Below are 19,621 nucleotides of genomic sequence, written 5' to 3' on the forward strand. Positions count from 1 at the left end.
CAGTGAAATACAGCCGAATAAATAAAGGAGAACATGTGTGGAGAGAAAGATATAGTCCTGTGGTTGAAGGGGACTTCCCTCCCCTTCAACCACAGGACTATATTGTTTCTAAGTGAAAACAAACCCTTACTATGAGCCTACAAGGAAGGGAATTAAATGGAAATGTTATCTAAAGAGCAACATGTCACAATGCACAAACCCCACTTTGGGATCCAGGTGCTGGGAAATGCTGAGAGTCATGGGACCAATAACAGGTCTCGCTCCCAGAGAATCTCATTCACTAATGTTTGACCCGTGTGACATTTCTACCACGAACACTTCACTCAAAGATATCACCCAGGTTATTTTAAGCACAAGTCAAAGCAGCACAAAAAAAGAGTTTTTCTAGAGTCTGTGGTGCATAACTCCACTGTTTTGTTTATATTTACGCTGTCATCCATTTCCCCACTGCACCGAAGCAGAGGGGAACAAAGATATTTGGTCTGTGTGCAAAACAGGCCGATAGTCTTTGCTCAGACAGGCAGTCCAACACATGAGTAGGCAGAAACTGAAGGCCTTGTTTTCTCATCAAAACAACTCTTGAAGACACTTCAACATTTCATTACAGATACATTTTACTTACATTTTGAAACTTGGATATTTCCCTCACTCCACAATAATGTGATTTGACACTTCCACATCTATCTTTGATGAATGGTCATTGTCTTGTTGGTTTGGAAAATGAGTAACAGCAGTTTTTAGCATTTAATGTATGCATATCTAGATTATCTATTAACTTAAATAACTTTAATGCTGTAAGGCTGCAGTTAAAAAAAATAAGATAATTCATGACAATTTATGAAAATTACCTTGCTTAACATATAGTTGTCTCAAGGATGCTAATGCATTGTTTTGACTAACAATGTTAAAAAATCCCACAATATAGACGCAGTCCATCCACAGTATTATGCAGATATAAAATATGCTAGATAATTATGGATAGTGTCAAAGGTAGAACATGTAAACAGATGAATGTGGGTTGATAACAGAATGCAAAAACTGATTTACATGTGGCAGAACACAAGATTCCTTAACTATATTGAATCACTATACAAGGAATACAGGACACCTGAGGTCAGCAGTGGACAGGGTACACAGATTTTTATCTTAAAGGCCCATCTGAGCTTAATTTTCTCAAAGGCAGAGCAGGATACCCAGGGCTTGATTTACACCTATCACTATTTCTAGCCACTGGGGGACCATAGGCAGGCTGGGGGAACGCATATTAATGTTAAAAAATCTCATAAAGTGAAATGTTCATGCCATGGGACCTTTAAGATCATTCAAATTCGATTTAGATTTATTTGAAACCATTTTTAGTTGTATTCATTTTAAAGTTTGTAAAGAAAAAAAGTCTATAATGGTGACCTTCTAATTGATGTGTGGAAGGTTAAGAATATGTGTAGTGTATTTGAGAGGGTCAAACGTTACTTTTAAACAGATAGTCAAAAACCTATGTATTACAATCAAACACTGATTTATTTACTTTACAGTTAAGATAAATTATAGATAAATGTATTCATTAACATATTATTTAAGGATTTTGTAATTACATTATATTACTATTTCCTAATAGCACCCAACTAATACTGGATTTTTGAGGCCAATACCAATTTCAATATTCGAGAGTGAAAACATATTTTAATATCTGTACTGAAGGTTTTTGTTAATCATCGGCATACATACATAACAATACTGTACCATACTAAGAATATTATAAAAACTGATTAAAGGTGATGATAAATATTTCAAACCATATAAGTATACATAAAATAACTTTATTTTATTGATTAGCAATTATGAATGATAGCTATTGTAAAGTGTCAAAAACACTCTGTAGCACAACAAGTAAGCCAGGGACAATCAGCAGTAACTGTCTGAGACACAGCAGAAAAAATTATTACTGCCAGGTTCAGCTCAATATGTGACCTGAGGCGAAAGCAGAAATAATTAACCAAACAAGCTGTGTGTGCAAACTTTTTTTTTAGCCCAGTGGAGGACAACAAGCACTGGAGTTCAAACGTGGGAATCGATTGGTGCAAAGGCAGCTGTAACCGTCTCAGCTCTAAGGATCAAAAAGGCATGCGTAAACATCTCCACCACTAGTAGCACACATAACCAATCTTACCTTTGACACAAATGTTACTTCTAGGAGATGCTTACACTCTGTGAGCTGGCACTGAGCCACTATAACATAGATACGAGATAAAATCCATTTTCATACCTACACCAATCTTTCAGGCAATAGCTTCTTATCACACTGGTTCTAACCATAAGCATAACTCAATTGTCCATCATTCAAATAATCATTCAAAGTATGAATTAGTTTCTGGTGTCATTTATTAAAGAAGTTTGATTTATTTAGAGATACCGACTCGGTACATAATGGTTCATTTTCCAATCCAATTTAATGCAATGAGCTGTCAAATTGTATTTTCATAATGTCCGTAACTGCTTATTGTGTGTATTTTGGGGTTCGTTCTCTAACAACCTAACTTATGACTGTGATGCTGATCCGCAGCCAACATGTTCAGTCAATATTTTCAGCCAACATGTTCTATAGTCGCGTTAAGAATATGTAAATTCAAACCCCAGTATAGCAGTTTTTAAAACAAAAAAGGAAATGGGTAAATAGTAATGTTCTGAATACAAACAATACAAACGCAGAAAGAACACACATTTGCCTTAAATGTGTGTATAAATTGAGTTGAATAATTATTTAAAATGTGCGTACCTCCTGAATCTAAATAGCTAAAGTAAATGACGTTATAACAAAACCTGTCCTAATTTAATCTGAAAAAAATGCTGCTCTCAGGTTTTTGTTGCTCATATTCAGATCTGTGTCACATATGAGGGCAACATAATGTAAATTGGGACGCCTTTTGTCTGTAGTGTGGACTTAGGAGTTGGTACCACTCAACAAAAGTTTAGTTTGTGATGCTGTTAGGCTCATATTTTAAAATTATAATGCAGCACAGTACTAGAAATGTCAAAAGTTTCCCCGTCAAAGCCAGCAGCTCATCTATGTGCTGGAGCGCCTTGCTCTGCATACCAGTAACCCTACAGTGCCTACTGTCACTACTCCAAATAACACGCCAAAGGGTTTTGGCAGCACAGCATAGCAAGGATTTAAATTTAATTCATACGTGAGTTTTGAACTCAGCTCAAATTCAAGCCCTTAGTCAACCTTGCCACTTGAAGGCAATGCTCTTTTACTTCTCCTGCACCTTACATTTACCCAAATTAGGGATGTAAATAATAATAAAATGAGGTAGCAAACAGACTGTCCAAGTAATCACTCACAACTTTAAAATGAGATCTATAAAGAGACAACACAGCTAAGATCAGATGAATAGACACACCATAACTAACTATATTAATGCATAAAGTGGATTCACTAGTATGCAGTGGACCTAAAACAGTTTTGGAAAACAGCTGGTTGATGTGCATCCAGACTGAAGTGTCTGAGAAGTGTCTATCCAGTAATCTGAAAGGCAGTGGAGCATCTGTACAGGGGCATAGCAGACTCCTCCAGGAGCACAGGCAGAATGCTAATGCTGTAAGGCTCACCTCCTTCCTCTCTCCTCTCTGAAACATACAAGGGCAATGCTGCATTAATCATGGATTCACATCCCTCCTTCATCCTCACCTCCCTCTAAACACACACACACAGTCACCTCTCTGCTTTTTCAGTTTCTCCCTCTCACAATCACATAATGGGCAACATCATTAAAGAGACCTGTTGAACATAGACTGTAAAATTTAAATGTCACTGAACCTAAAAAATCATGAGATTTCTCATAATCACTGTAATCAGATCGTCCACTAAATAAACTACATGTCCCTGAACTACAAGAGAATATACAGCATCATTTACATGCACATAATCTCTTAAAAACCCACTCCGAACATGGACAAGTACGTCAGCCCACACACACACACACACACACACACACACACACACACACACACACACACACACACACACACACACACACACACACACTTTGCTTCACTTCTGAGCAAAATGAGTGGGAAAGAGATACAAAAGCACACAGTAACTTCTATTTCAAAAACCACTTTAGGAGAAAAATTATCAGACACGCATAACGGACAAAGACTGGTGCAGAAAACGTGGTGTTTCAGATATTCAAAGCATTTTCTTAATTTCTGCATAATAGTGTTACACAATATAATACAAATGGTGCCATAAAGCCCAAAGGACAGAGTGGTGTGAATAGGAGGTGAAATATGAGCAATGACAGTATAAGATCTCATTTTATTCATAATTAAAAGATGTTACAGAGGGAGACAAATAGCCCTGTACCACACAAGAGAGCGGGCAATTAGTTGGGTTATCGCTGAGATTAAGTGACACCATGAGTACAACACTGATGCAAAAACTCAGGACAGGAATGTAATTAAACACTTATACTACTTTGTTCTGAAATGTGTTCAGAATAATTGGTAGTAATAGCATATGAGGAGCAATGTGAAGAGTAATGTGTGGCATAAATTATCAGAATCAGAATCAGTTTTATTGGCCAAGTATACTACATACACAAGGAGTTTGACTTCGGTAGGCGTTAACTCGCTATACATTCAACAAATAGACATTGGTCCTACCAGTGTACAAGTCCTGGAGGGAGGGCAGGGGGGCACAAATGAAGTCCACAAACAGGATCCAGACGTAGGTCCCTGGCTGAATATTTGTGTGAATATTATTATAAATGACTTAGCATTGGTCTCGCACCAATGCTAAGGATCGGTATGGGGGCCGACCAGGCATATTTTAAAGGACTGGAATCAACTAAAATAAAGCTGTTCAAATGCTGATCCTTTCTTCACTGTTTTGTTCTCCTAAGCCTGGTAATGTTGCAGTGCTGCACTGCTTTACTACAGTGAGATCCATGAGTAACTTAAATTAAACAAAATTAAACTTTTAGCAGTTTGGTTTGGCCAGGGTCTGTACTCAGCCAAAGATGATATTTGAGGGACGTTCCTCCACTACCAGTAAAAGTAGTGTTTCTGTAGTTCCAACGACAATTACAGCTAAGTGATACATGTTCTCTTTAGCTGATCGTGTCACATCAATTTCATGAGTCGTAACCTCCCAGATAAACTGTCATATCAATAATTTAAGCAGATCAACTTAAACCCTAGATCTATTATATACCGTTTCAGGTTCATACTTGTATTTTGTGTTTCTACTAGAACATGTTTACATGCTTTAATATTCAAAAAACTTTATATTTCTCATACTGCCCATGGCTGCCTGAGACGCTCTGTTGGAGTGCCTGTCTCTTTAAGCCCCCCTATCGTCCCCTTGGGAGAAATGAACAACATCGGCAGCCAAGATTACTGCTTTTCCTGATGTTAGCATGTAGCTACATGGCGGGGTATGTAACGTAAACATTGCCTTCCTGTAGCAAATAACCATGTATGGAAAACCGGAACGGACCAAGAGTAGAAAATAAACTGTTGAAACCGGATAGTTCAGAACAGTGGGAAATCTGAAAAGCTTTAGCCACGTGTAATATGAACATCCGGGATTGTAACATTATATACATGACAGAAAATACAGAAAAGCATAACAGGTCTCCTTTAACAGTTTTGAAGACCTTTGGTATTCGGATTAGACAGTGGCTAGTGAAAAATAAGGTATGCCAAAGTCACTAGTCTGCACCTGTTATTTCAATGTGCCAAATACATACTGTATCAATAGTTAGATTATTGCAGGTATATTATTAATAATATATCATAATAATCAAATTTCAGCAAAAATGTAGTACACCACCTGCTGACGATATTATTGGAGTAGCATGTCACATCATACCAGGCAACTCCAAGCTTCACATACACATAGAAAAAAGGCAGCAGTCCGATCAGCAGTATGATCAATAGCCCCTTTATTGCTTTACCAGCCTGAGAGCGAAAGTCCATGTTTAGGCACTAATGCACTCCCCACTCTGATCAATACAGAGTGCTGCTGATTTGAATAAAGGAGACAAGACTTTTATTTTATGTTTTTTGCAGCAATGTGACTTTGCTTTAAGTGAACACTGTCAGGACATCAGTATTGCCACACAAATGTTTGGCTAAGATTAGACAATAAAAATATGAGAATTATTAGGAAGATATAACAAGTGACAGGTGATGTTGCTGGTGTCCTTCAGTCTGGTCAGAAAATAGAAAGCCTTTTAAAAGGGCACATAGAGATGGACTTGGAGATGGCAATTGGGCTCCAAAAAAAAAAAAAAAAAAACACATTCCAAGGGAATGATAATGGAAAGTTTAAAATGGACCTTAGAAGAGGGATATTGGAAAACAGATTGAAGTTCGTAAGAGGGTCGACAAAATGCAGGTTGTAGAGAAATGTGTGATGTGGAGGAAGGAGAGGCTTTAAGAAAAATGAAAGAAGAAGTGGGGTATTGCAATAGCCAGGGGAGTTTTAAAGCACCGGTGCAGTTTTGCAACATAAAATGTACCCATATACCCAGAAAATTGACAAACTTGATACAGTAAATTAAAATTATTTTTTGTGCTATGTCAAGTAGCAGTTTAGAAAAGAATTACATGCATGTTATTTATGGATTAAAATGTAATGTATCGTTTCTACACTATGTACTTTACAAACCTACAGTATACTGTATATTGTTAGTGAAAAGGGTCCTACAAAGTCCTAAATACTGTATTGTGTCATTTGGATCTAAACATTGTACAAAAGCAGATGTACAGTATATTTGATGTACTGATGCATTTTTTATGCTTTCTGCGAACAAGGAGTCAAATAGATGTCAGAGCTGAACAGCATGACACGACAGCATGCTGGATGTGAAGGAGTGGGGTGAAAACCAGATCGAGACAAAGGATGACACTTATAGGACATTGCTTCTTGCTGGTCACTGTGAAATGACAAAAAGAAAAAAAAACAACATGGTGGAGATCTGTGTCCTGCTCACGTGGTTTCCATTTAACCCCCACAACAGGTACACTACCTGTGGAGACTCAATTAGAAAGCCATTAGCTGCTGAGAGACTGTGGACTAATTGCTGCCTCAGGGGAATTCAATGTACAAGGACAAGAACACACCATGAAATTGATCAACTAGCAACATATTTTACGAGGCCAAAAGTCTGTCTTATATTTTACGGACCAGACAACCATTACTGTAGTTGACAAGTTTTATTCCTTTTTCTAGCAGACAGATTGTCACCAAGGCAAACAAACACATCTCACATGTATCTTTCAATTTCTTATTTTTGTGTTAAGTAATCAGCTATTATAGTGATGAACATCACCCACCTCTTAGTCAAGAGGCTTTCACAAGACACCAGCAATTCCCCTTTAGTCCTTTCAAGAATTCACATTCTTGTGATTACTAGAATTAACTCAACATTTTGCTAATCCCTGAAATACATTATTAACAAGAGCTTACAATTTTTACACAAAAAACAGTCAAACTGGAAGACAGGAATGCACCGATGCAGTTTTATCCCTCCCATTACCAATTCCCATACCTCAATTATCAGGGCATCTGCTGACAGTAGAGAACCAATCTGATACCAGTTTTTACTAAATGTAAATATCTGTAGTCATTAGAATCACTTAACGTAAGGTAACATGAGGCCAGAGATTGCTGCAGCCCGCCACGACTGAATAGATGGACCGGCAGAAACACAGAATTTTTATAATGACATTGACAAAGAAACTGTATCTACTGTGGATCGGTCATATAATGGCCAATACCCTATACACCTCACAAGGTCAGGATCTGCAGTGATGCTATAGGTATGTGCTTTCCTGCTGAAAGAATACTTGCCAATTTTACCAATCAAAGTATTTTGCATAAAACTTATTCCATTTACATTCCATTTTGAAAAATCCCAAGTCAAACAAAACTCAAACCTCAGTTTCAACAATCCAACTTCCTTCTTATAACTGCAGTTGGGAGGACTTCATTTCACAAAAACTAGTCTTCTAAGGCAGCGTTTGCCCTAAATACTATAAATCATACGTTCTGTGGCTTGTTTTGAAAAGCCAGCTGCAATTTAACCATTGTGGGCCACAATAATTACAACAAAACTCTGAGATCCTCAAGAGACTGAGTAGTCTGTATTCTTATTAAATAGTCCATAAAAGGAAGGTTATACGATTAGGTGTGTAAACAAAGACAATCGATAATATTAAACTAGAAAATGCATTTCCTGCAGAAAATGCGTGGGAATGCTGAATAGCTGAATTGCTAAAGCTAACTGGATGAATAGCTCAAATCCGTAAGAAGAAGTTGAAGTAGTGAGAATAGTTGAAAAAGTGGAAATCATTAAAAAGTTCAAAGTTGACGCTAAACTGAATTGTTGGCTATAAAAGTTGAAAAATTACAAAATATGTAGAACATTGTGAGGTCTTTAGCTGAAGCTGAAGAATAGTTGAAAAAGTGGAAATTGGTTCAATAAATATGAATTTCATTGAAAAGTTGAAGAACACCACTAATAAAATATAATATAATATATAATAATAAAATAATTTCTTGAAATACATTTGTAGAAAAGCGGTAAGCTAAACTGTAAAACTGTCAAAAGTGGAAGTTTCAATAAATTGACTAAAAAGACTTATTATCAGCCATATCCATTGCATAGAACAAACAAGAGAGAAAGAGAGGGATAGAGAGGAAAGGAGAGAGAGAGAGAGGGAAAGAAAGATAGACAGATAGAGAGAGAGGGGGGAGGGAGGGAGGGAGAGAGGGAGGGAGAAGGAGGGATGGAGAGAGAAGGAAATAGAGAGAGAGAGGGACAGGGAGAGAGAGAGAGAGGGGGATGAGAGAGAGAGGGGGAGAGAGAGAGGGGGATGAGAGAGAGAGGGAAAGACAAAGAGAGAGAAAGAGAAGGAGAAAGAGGGAGAGACAAAGAGAGAGAAAGAGGAGAGAGAGAGGGAAATAGAGAGAGGGATAGAGAGAGAAAGAGAGAGAGAGGATAGAGAAGGAGAGAGAGAGGCAAAGGGAAAGAAAGAGACAGAGAGAGAGAGAGGGAAAGAGAGTGATAGAGAGAGAGAAAAGAAGAGAGGGGAGGGTAGAGACAGGGAGGGAGAGAGGGGAGAAGGAGGGATGGAGAGAGTGAAAGAAAAAGAGAGAGAGAGACGGATAGAGAGGGAGAGAGAGGCAGATGGAAAAAGAGAGATAGAGAGGGGGAGCGAGAGAAGACAGACAGACAGACCAGAACAAGAGAATAGAAGAGAGAAGACAGACTAAAGTTCATATTGCTGCCTGTAGTATCTGGGTGTGTATCTGTTGTCATGGTAACGACTGGCCAGTGAAAGTTTGTAGTAGTTGAAGTAGTGAGAGAGTAGTAGAAAAAGTGGAAATTGTTTTAAGAAGTATGAATTTCATTAAAAAGCTAAAAGTTGACGCTAAACTGAACTGTTGGCTTCAAAAGTTGAAAAATGACAAAATATGTAGAACATTGTGAGGTCTGAGAGGGAGAGACAAAGAGAGAGAAAGAGAAGGAAAGAGAGAGAGAGGGGGATAAAGAGAGAGAGGGAGAGAGAGAGATGGAAAGAGAGAGAAAGAGAGAGAGAGGGAGAGAGAGGGAAAGAAACAGATGGAGAGAGAAAGGAAGAGAGGAGGGAAGAGAGGGAGGGAGAAGGAGGGATGAAGAGAGAAGGAGAGAGAGAGAAAAAGAGAGAGAGAGACAGGGAGAGAGAAAGAGAAAGAGATAGAGAGAGAGGCAGAGGTAAAGAAAAAGAGACAGAGAGAGAGAGAGAGGGAAAGAGAGAGATGGAGGGAGGGAGAGAGACAGAGAAGGAGGGAAGGAGATAGAGAGGGAGTGAGGGAGACCGAAAAGAAAAAGAAGGAGGGAGGGAGGGATACAGACAGAGGGAGGAAAGAAGACAGAGGGAGGAAGGGAGACAGAGGGAGGAAGACAGAAGTAGGGTAGGAGACAGCGAGAGACGGAGAATGAGGGAGGAGGAGAGAGACAAAAACAAAAAAACAGAGGAGGGACGGAGAGAGAAAAGGAGGGAGGGAGGGAGACACAGACAGATTAAGAGACAGACAGAAGTGGAAGGCAACAGATCTAGACTACTGTTCATATTACTGCCTGTAGTATCTGGGTGTGTCTGTGAAAGTGTTGTCATGGTAACGAATGGCCAGTGGATATGTTTATAAACATGCTTTGATGTCTGTAATCAAGTTGATGAGCAACACCTGCTGAATCTGTCAGCTGTGCTGTGCTTCAGCTATTCAGAGTCCCTGAGAGCGAGCTCTCAAACAAAGCCTCATAGTGGCAAAACGATAACTGCTATCAGTCAAATGACGTCATCCTGAGCACCACAAGGCCTTTGTGAACGTAACGGTAATTTATATGGATAAACGTAAAAATGTGGTCATATCAGCGATTTCAAAAAGTGGTTCGTTCAGTGTTTCGCTGGGAAATATCCAGGAGTTTTAACATTTGAGCCAATGGAGAAAGATATGGACCTCTTGTCATTTGGAAGCTCAACCAGCCAAAAGTAAAAGGCGTATCACAAAACTGAGCAGATTGGCTGAGACTAGAAGTTTCACCCTCTAGCTATGACATCATCCACTCTAGCTCACGCAATACACACTCTGTTTAATCGATAAAATTTCCTGAAATGATCACTAAACTTAAACAGCTTTTTAACAAAAACTGTTAAAGATATCAAACTGAAAAGATATAGCCTGATAGCTGAATATTTTGTGAACATTTTAAAGTTTGTTTGGCGTCTGTAGGTGAAAGTAGTAAGGAGCTGAAAATTTTGGGAGCAGAAAGAAGATTTTAAGGAGTTGAAGGCCGCTCTCATTCACTTCAATGTTAAAAAAAAGTGTTAAAAAAAGTGTTAAAATTTTAAAAAGTATAAATAGTAGAAAAAAAGTTGAAGAAGTCCCATCATTAGCTGAAAGAGCTGAACATTTGAAAAGTTGAATGGTTTAAATAGCTGAAAGTATGCAGAAGTTACGGAGAGCCAAATAACGTACGTAATAATAATAATAATAAGAAGAAGAAGAAGTATATAAAGAACCGAATAACAATAGTTGGAATGCTGTTGAACAGCATTCCCACTAATTAGATGTATTGTAGTATGTTACTGGGCTGCTGTTGACCTATTTAGAATGTTTATTGGCTAATCATGAGTGACTGCCTTATGTAGAATCAGATTACATGTAATGTAGCAACCTAACTATTCTCTATCACAGATGCTTTAACATACGATGTATAAGATATTTGGAGCGAAGGATTTTGGAAAACATTACCAAAGTTCAGAGTCATTTGAAATCAGTAACTGTATTATGCTGTTGAGGTCGAAGAGGCTTTGGACTTCAAAACAGCATGCTCCCACAACTCTGCATTCTGCACAGGGTATCTAAAATTTTAACAGATGTCTTCCCTTCATGCTGAAGTTGTCAGCCCTTAGCAAATGACGTCAGCAAAACACCAGTAAATCTCCTAAAACTGGGTCATATTCAAATCTTTCTCTGCAATGGGCAACACTTGCTGGAAGCAAAGTAATTATTGTCTGGGCTTTTCAAATAGTGGTCAATCTGTTTCAGCTAAACATGAGATTCATACTGAATGCAGTTCAGCAGTTACTTAACATGATCATCGCATGCGTCTTGGATATATTTATGCTACGATTGTCAACAATAATGCATTAATACATGTGATTAATCTAAAAATAACGCATTATTTTTTTAACGCAAAGGAATCATTTTATCAAGTTTGACCCCAACCTCTTCCTGTTATCGCAGCGCAGATGGTTACGCTTGGTGTGATAGGTGTGGCTCGGCAAAAATGAGTAAACAATGACAGAGGAGACGGTGCCCGCTCTGCTGAATGGCAAGTTTTGTTATAAAAAGCTTCCAGGTGGAAGTTTTGATAAAACCAAAGTTGTGTGCAGTGCACTTATTGCAGTGATGAACTGTCCTTCCACCGAAGCACAACACGTTTGAAGTATCATCTTCGGGCAAAACACATTTTTGCTGATGTTAGCAAAGATGCTAGTGCTGAGACAGGGTCAACAAGCCGTGCTCGTCAAACAACACTGGCGGAGTGCAGCTGGGGGCAAATTTGTCAACACAACGACAACAGCAAAGCTAACTAGTGCAATCGCTAAATGGATTGCTACAGACTGCAGGCCCATCAACATAGTTGAGGACTGGGGGTTTTAAGACATCATTCATTCTGTACGAGATGAAAAATCTACGAAAGTGAGGCAGTTGGTACTTTTATTGCACTTACTGGAGAGCACTGGACATCAGTAAGTAACCATAACTACCTCGGTGTAACAGCACACCTAATCGATGGCAAATGGCAGCTGCACTCCACCGAAGCATGCGCTAGCCAGTTTATATAAAGTTGCAAATGAGTGGGACATACCGGGCAAGGTCACAACTATAGGAACAAACAGCCCTCGCAATATGATTGCCGATGCAAGGAGTCTACCATTTGAGCATTTGCCATGTGTGGCGCACATAATCAGTGTTGCCACAGTTACTTTGAAAAAGTAACTTAGTTACTTTACAGATTACTTGATTTTGAAAGTAACTTAGTTACTTTACAGATTACTTGATTTTAAAAGTAACGAAGTTAGATTACAAGTTACTTTATTAGTTACATTCAGCAACTGCCGACAGCAACCCCACAGCCTAAAAAAATGATATCCGGTTTACTGTGAGGCAGCTCGGCATTGCCAGTAGTAGGGATCTTGTTTATTATGGCACGAAAGAGAGCGAGTCAACCGTGTTTAAGGGCAGCATTTCCTCTACAACATACTGCCCGACCAAATTCTTCAACTCTCCCCCACTTATTGGTTTTGCACCGAAGTCCAACTTTTGTTGTTTGGGTGGTGGGGGACCTCCTGCTCTCTGCTTCGCACCACCTGGTGGGATTTACTCTGTAAGTTTAACTGCAGTGCTGCGACTCCAAATGTTTCTTCAAATTTGACGTAGTGTTTTTGTAGCTAGATAGCCCTTTGTCGCCACCAGCACAGAGTGTACAACGAACCTTAATATTGTCGTCTTTAGCTGACACAAACTCAAAATAGTGACTGTATTTCCAGCTAGAAAATGTGCATCTCTCTCCTCCCTCCATTGTTGTTTACGTTTGTGTCGCTGCATGGTATATGTGAACTGCCTGAAAACGTGACTTGTCGCATACGTGACTTCACTCCCCGAGACGCAAGAAGAAAGCAAAAATATATATTTTTACTAAGGAAAATGACAAAAATAGTAACGCATAGTGACTTGGATAAGTAACTTTAATCTGATTACTGGTTTGGAAATAGTAACGCGTTAGATTACTTGTTACTGAAAAAAGTGGTCAGATTAGAGTAAAGCGTTACTAAGTAACGCGTTACTGGCATCACTGCACATAATACAAAGGGTAATCACCATGTGGCTTTACGGGACAGTGGATTTGGCATTTAGTCAAATGCTGTAAAATAGTCGGACACTTCAGACACAGTCCCACCAACACAGCAGAGCTGAAAGCTCAACAAGCCTCTCATAGACTAATAGGAGTACCTCATCCAGGATGTACCGACGTGCTGGAATTCAACTCTTGAAATGACCAGGTGGATTCAACACAACAAAGATCCACTGAAAGCAATGCTGGCACAGCAGAAGCACAAGTTAGCCATGCTAACATCAGCTGAATATGACAGGCTGGCAAAGTTGGAAACGTTGTTGGAGTCCTGCAGGTTTAAAGATAAACATAAGTAATTTATAAGTCATCTAGACATAATTTAAAGCCTATACCCTACATAGATGCCATCTGAATGAAAACTGCAGTCATTAAGTCAATTGTGTGGTTCCGTGTTTGCTCTGTACATCACTGAGCTCCTAGGTGGTAAAAAGTATGTATCCTGCTCCATGGTGCTACCTGCACTGTCATCTCCTGCGTAGAATGGAGGTATATGATGACACTGCCTACATATAGTCTTGAGGAATAGGCCTACGCAAAGATTTTGAGCTCAACCCAAAAACAGCACAAGTATGTATTGAAACTTTTTCTACAGAATTAAGGCAGCTGAAATAAGTTTGCTCAGCTTTGTGAAGACGGAAACAGATTTTGATAATATCAAGCCACAACTTCTAATCTGCTTAGACACTCTGACTCCAGGACTTAAAAATATAATCAAACTTTCAAATCAAATAAAAAAAATCTAAAAATAAGGAGAAAATGAAAAAGTATATGTATAAGTCCATAAGGACTATTAGAATACATGGAAAGGAATATATATATATATATATATATATGCAAGGAAAAGAATACTAGCTATAATGGTCTTATTTTTATATTATATGACTGTTTTGTCTGAAAATGTCTTATTTTTATGTTTTGTGTGGACCCCAGGAAGAGTAGTTGATGTTCTGTATCAGCTAATGGGGATCCTAATAAAATCAAATCAAATCAAGGTGCTTTTTTAAACTTAAATGTTATGCTTTTCCCCTTCTTAAACTGAGGTACAATATGGAAAGTTACTCTAACTCTGTTGTTGGCTTGCAAACAGTGTAGAGCCACACAAGACACCACATGACACCATGTGTGAGTGGGTGGGTTATCTGTGAAGGACCTTTTATGGTATTTATAAGCATTTTGTATTTTTGTCTACATGATCATCAAGGTTGATGTCTCCTGCAGATTCCATAATTGAAAAAGAATGGCAAAAAGGCAGATACATAACAGTCAAAATTATTCTAATTATTAATGATTCCTCTCTACTCCAGGATATAAAAATACATTTTACTCCTGCTGTTTCTAGAGCCTGTGTAACATTGTAAAGTAGTAAAATACACAGTAAATGGTGACGGTTCCAAGGGTTGATCATGCTTTAATATTGTCTCCATCCACCATGGCGCACACACACACACACACACACACACACACACACACACACACACACACACACACACACATACACATACACACACACACACACACACACACACACCTAGAGTGCTTGTAGATACTGAGAAAAAACATATAGTTTATAGTTGTTTTTTTTATATGGTTGAAATTCAGCCTTGTGACACTTATTCTCAAAGGCTTCTCCTTGATCTACTGTGGCTTGGATTGTACCTCATTTATACGCCTCTTTACACAAAAGTGTGCATACCTAATTTGACATTCAATTTATTGAGTGTCATGCATCTTAATTAGTTTCAATTATTAAGAACACTCACACAAGACACGTCACATGATTAAAGGCAGGCTTAATAAGGTTGAGAAGCTAGCACGTTTTGAAAGTAGCATATCCTCTGGGCTACAACCAACCCCTCACCCCTGCGCTCGGCGCGCCCCCCAACACACAAATGTACACGAGAACCGCGAGCAGAGTGGAGAAAGGACTGCAATTTCCTCAAAACTCCTTCATTTTACAAACAACTACACCATTTGCATAGTTTCCCATAGTTTTATTTATTCACAGGAGGAATTAACAGTACAAAGTACCCTTTGCTTTTATATTTTGTTCAAATAAAAAAATTATAATTACTTTCCATTTATGTTATTACAACTATCAAGACATATCTCATCTCCGTACATGCTGCACAAAATAATTACAACCAATATGGTGTAAAACTACAATTATAAATAATAATCAAAACTTTGTCCAGGGCTCCAGTGTTAGCAGACAGGTCTGGCTCTGGATGTGGCAGTATCATCAGCTGTGGCAAACTACTCTGGCAGTGATTGTCCTACAATGAAAAAACAGTACTGTTACTATTTCTCTGGTGCAAATATTTAGTAACAATATCATTGATAACCTATGTGTATGTATTAACAATCAAAGATAACAGTAATTGTAATCCATGCTCACTTCTGCATCAAGCTATAGGCCTAACGTTACTCACCGGTCGGAGAGAGGCGGTGAAACAAAAGTTGACACAGCAGGGAGAGGTGGTCTCATCGATCCGGGTTTCCACGATGTCGACGTTGAATTCTACTCTGTGTCGACGCAGGGTCTGCGTCGAAGAAAAACGCAGACCCTGCATAAGCACATTTATGAAAAGCCAATGTGTAAATGACATGTTCAGACCCTTGCGACCATATCTTTACACAAATTAGCATTTGTTAGATAAGAATATGTAAATGTTAGCTAGTGTAGCTTAATAGTAACGTTAGCCTATATCAGGAGTGAAGCTAATGTTATAACAAATTGCGTTAGACATGTTAGACTTTTCCTGAAAACAACAAAACATCCTCCCTCCCAAATTAACAAAACAAAAACGTAACGTACCTGTCCAACGCTTCACTTTCCATGCCTTGCAACTCCCTCAGCGGTCGCCATTGCTGAAAAGCTACCCTATACCAATACCCTTTCTACACTTTATCACTCCAAGGCGATGTTGAGTTCTGCTCAAATTTAAATTTACTTTATTGTAGCAGGTGTTGAGTGATTCAGTTCTTTTCTAGAAGAGTGAATGGCACAAAATGGCTTTAGCCTACAATTTGTAAATTATGAAAGCAATAGGAAGACCTTTAACGAATAAAATGGACCTTTAACTGGATTAGGTAGTGAGGGGACTTTACTCTGAACGTTGTTTTTTTTATATATATATATATATATTCAGTCTAACAGTGAATTTCAAAACAAGAGCAGTCATTTTATATTAGCGTAGCTAACTTAATGAAAGTCATTGGTTGCGATGATTTTATTGCACATGTTGTGAGATTATGGCATGACTTCTAATTTCATGTACAGTGCCCATCTTTATCAGCTTTAAAATATATTTCTCTGTCCATCTGTTCCTCTCTCTATCTCTTTCCCTCCTAGCATTGTGCTTGTAAGATGGGTTGATATAGACATGCATTATTCATCTGTGTGTCCTTTATGTCATTGCAGAGCTGAGCTTTGAGCAGAGGGGTGCAAAGCAAGACTACAATCAATCAACTGGGGTCTGACACTCGACACAATGGGATATGTTGATTGGATGTCACAAGTTATCCATGCAAATGGGAAAGTGTTGTGGACCATTCTGTATACACCCAGATTGTCTGTCCCCTTTTCGCACCAGCAACAGTTGAAGTTCATTGGTATTCTACTCCTTAGCCAGTGACATACCCAAATCACCTGTTTTAGAAAAGACACAACCTCGCCACGTGGCATAGATTTGGTCAAAATACTGTCACTATGGGAGGCACTCAAAGCTTTAATCATGTTGATATAATTGCAAATCAAGAACAACCAACAGATCTCATGCAAGAACATTTTTCTGTAGTCATTCTAAACATCTCTTACCTTTTTCAGTCACAACTTGCACGTTCAACTGTTCCAAGTAAGATTCATCAAATACTCTTAACTGCGTAAACTTGTCATAAGTTCCTCATTTCAAATTGACGAAATCTGATCATGAGTAGGTACGCGTTCATGAGATGTGAACATTAGCATAATTGATGCCCGTAAATTTCTACATGACTTCCTGTCCCGCTCCATTTTTCCTCACAAAAAAGTTACTAAAGAGTAAAATAATTACTTCACAGTGATGAGCTTAAAGTCCTGATGTCAGAAAGCAGCAGATGAAAACGTAACAAATTTAACAGTGTCAGTAGTCGTATTACAGTTTTTTCCGATTGCTAAACAACAAACTTTGCATCAAACACTGCTGATTGGAATTTTATCTGAAAGCCTAAGCAGGTGTCTTGTTTTAGACTAGTTAGTGAACATATACGGTATTTATACAGGGAAAGCTCAGAAAGCCTTTTTTTGTATACAAACACCAAATAAGAATGAAACAATTATATACTGTACTGTTTGAGAGAAACAGGTAAAAGAGCAAAGATACCAATATGTCCAGGTAAGATGTCTGAGGTTATGTACACAGCTATAAAAAAAGTGAAAAACACTATATCTTTACAATAGTAAACTTGCCACATGATGCTGGAGCGAGGCAGGATTAGTCACACTATTCTTTGGTACTGTTACGTATGTACCTTTAGTTTTTTTTTCCCCCAGTAATTCCATAAATTACTAGAGACAAAATACTTTATTGAAGAAAACTGCGGATTTTCATTCCTTCTTTTTTACCTTATGTAAAAATTGGTATGCTATACAATCTATATTGTTTCCTTAAATAAACTATTGAGTAGTGTCAAGTCACTCAAATTGTTCAAACTGTAAAGATGAAAGGTTTGTAATTTCTGTATTGGTGTTTGACGCTAGTGTTTTTACCCTCAGTGTGTTCTGAGTGACAGTGTGTGTTATCTCAGTGAGGCTTGTGCAGAGTGTTTGGCTGCACTGAGCCTGTTTTGCAGGTTATGTGAACTGTTTAGCTCAGGTGACTGTTGGTAGTGCAGACTGTAGTTTGAGTATTGCACATGTGACTCCAGTTGTGCCCACTGTCGTTTAGCAATCGAAAAAAAACGGTAAAAGAAGAGGCTAAGTAGAAAACTTGATGAAGAGGACTTGTGTGTGCACATCCAAAATGTACTAATGCTCAATTGTAATTATGAATTTCAAACAAAAGGGTTGAAATGCGGAGTTGGTTCCCTAAACTCTCCCTAAACTCTCATCTGTTCCTTATTTATCAGAAAAGTCAATTTCATGGCTAATAGGTTCATTACTGTGGTCATGCTTGAATGGCCTTCTCTGATAAAACTCACTCAGGAGTTAAGAGCTAAGCCGCTGAAGCACAGGTCTTAATAAGGTTCTCTCTCTGTCTCTCTGCTTATCTTTCTCGTAACAATATTACAGTGAAGTTAAACTTTGACCCTTTTGTAAATACAACGCCTGTATTTTAGACTATTGTTACTGCTGTGTGTGGAGCAAATCCAGCGACACAAGATAAATCTTCTTGTGTAGAAAAGGGCACAGGTTTGTCTCAGCTGCTCCATTTACTACAGACAATTTATCTGCTGTTCTGGAGGGGGGGGTGTTCTGCAAAGGTCCAGCTAGACAAGACGGGTCTGTGCTGCATACTAATGAGAGGCGACTGTTTTTACCACACAGCCTTGTCACATCCTGTATTCCAGCCATGTTCTCATGCTGTCACGCTGCGGTGGAGATGGAGCGCTTTATAAGGAGATGCCCTGCTACAGCAAGTGTGAAGCTCCGAATTGTGTTTGAAATTGAATTCTTTATTGTCATGCAGATAGGCTCAAACCTAACCTGTGTCATGTTGTTTTTGTTAGTTCACATAACCACACCCCAATATTCTGATTCAGCAGAAACAGTAACCTGACAGAGGCTGATGATTGTGAAAGCGTTCTGCAACACCTGCCTAATCCCACATGCATGTGCAAGGTGCAATCTCATTTCACCTTCTGCTGTCTTCCCAACTGCATATTCCAAAAAATGCATCTGTCAAACAAAGTGTAATTAAATCTTCAATATGTTTATGTGCAACGTGGCTGGGCTAGTTTTCTCCCTTTCGTCTGTTCTAATCTAACGCTCTCATGTAATATTCACCAGAAGGCTCTGGGTTTATAATAAACCATGAGGGCTAAATAATCCACTCTTTTGTCCCCACTCTGATTACTTTCTCATTTCTTCTCTCCATTTAGATTTCTGGCTCCGTCTTTTTGTCATTCACACTTTCAACCTTCAAGGGCACTTTTCAGGATTTAAC

The sequence above is a fragment of the Perca flavescens genome, chromosome 8, assembly GCF_004354835.1.
Source record: "Perca flavescens isolate YP-PL-M2 chromosome 8, PFLA_1.0, whole genome shotgun sequence".
Classification (NCBI taxonomy): domain Eukaryota; kingdom Metazoa; phylum Chordata; class Actinopteri; order Perciformes; family Percidae; genus Perca; species Perca flavescens.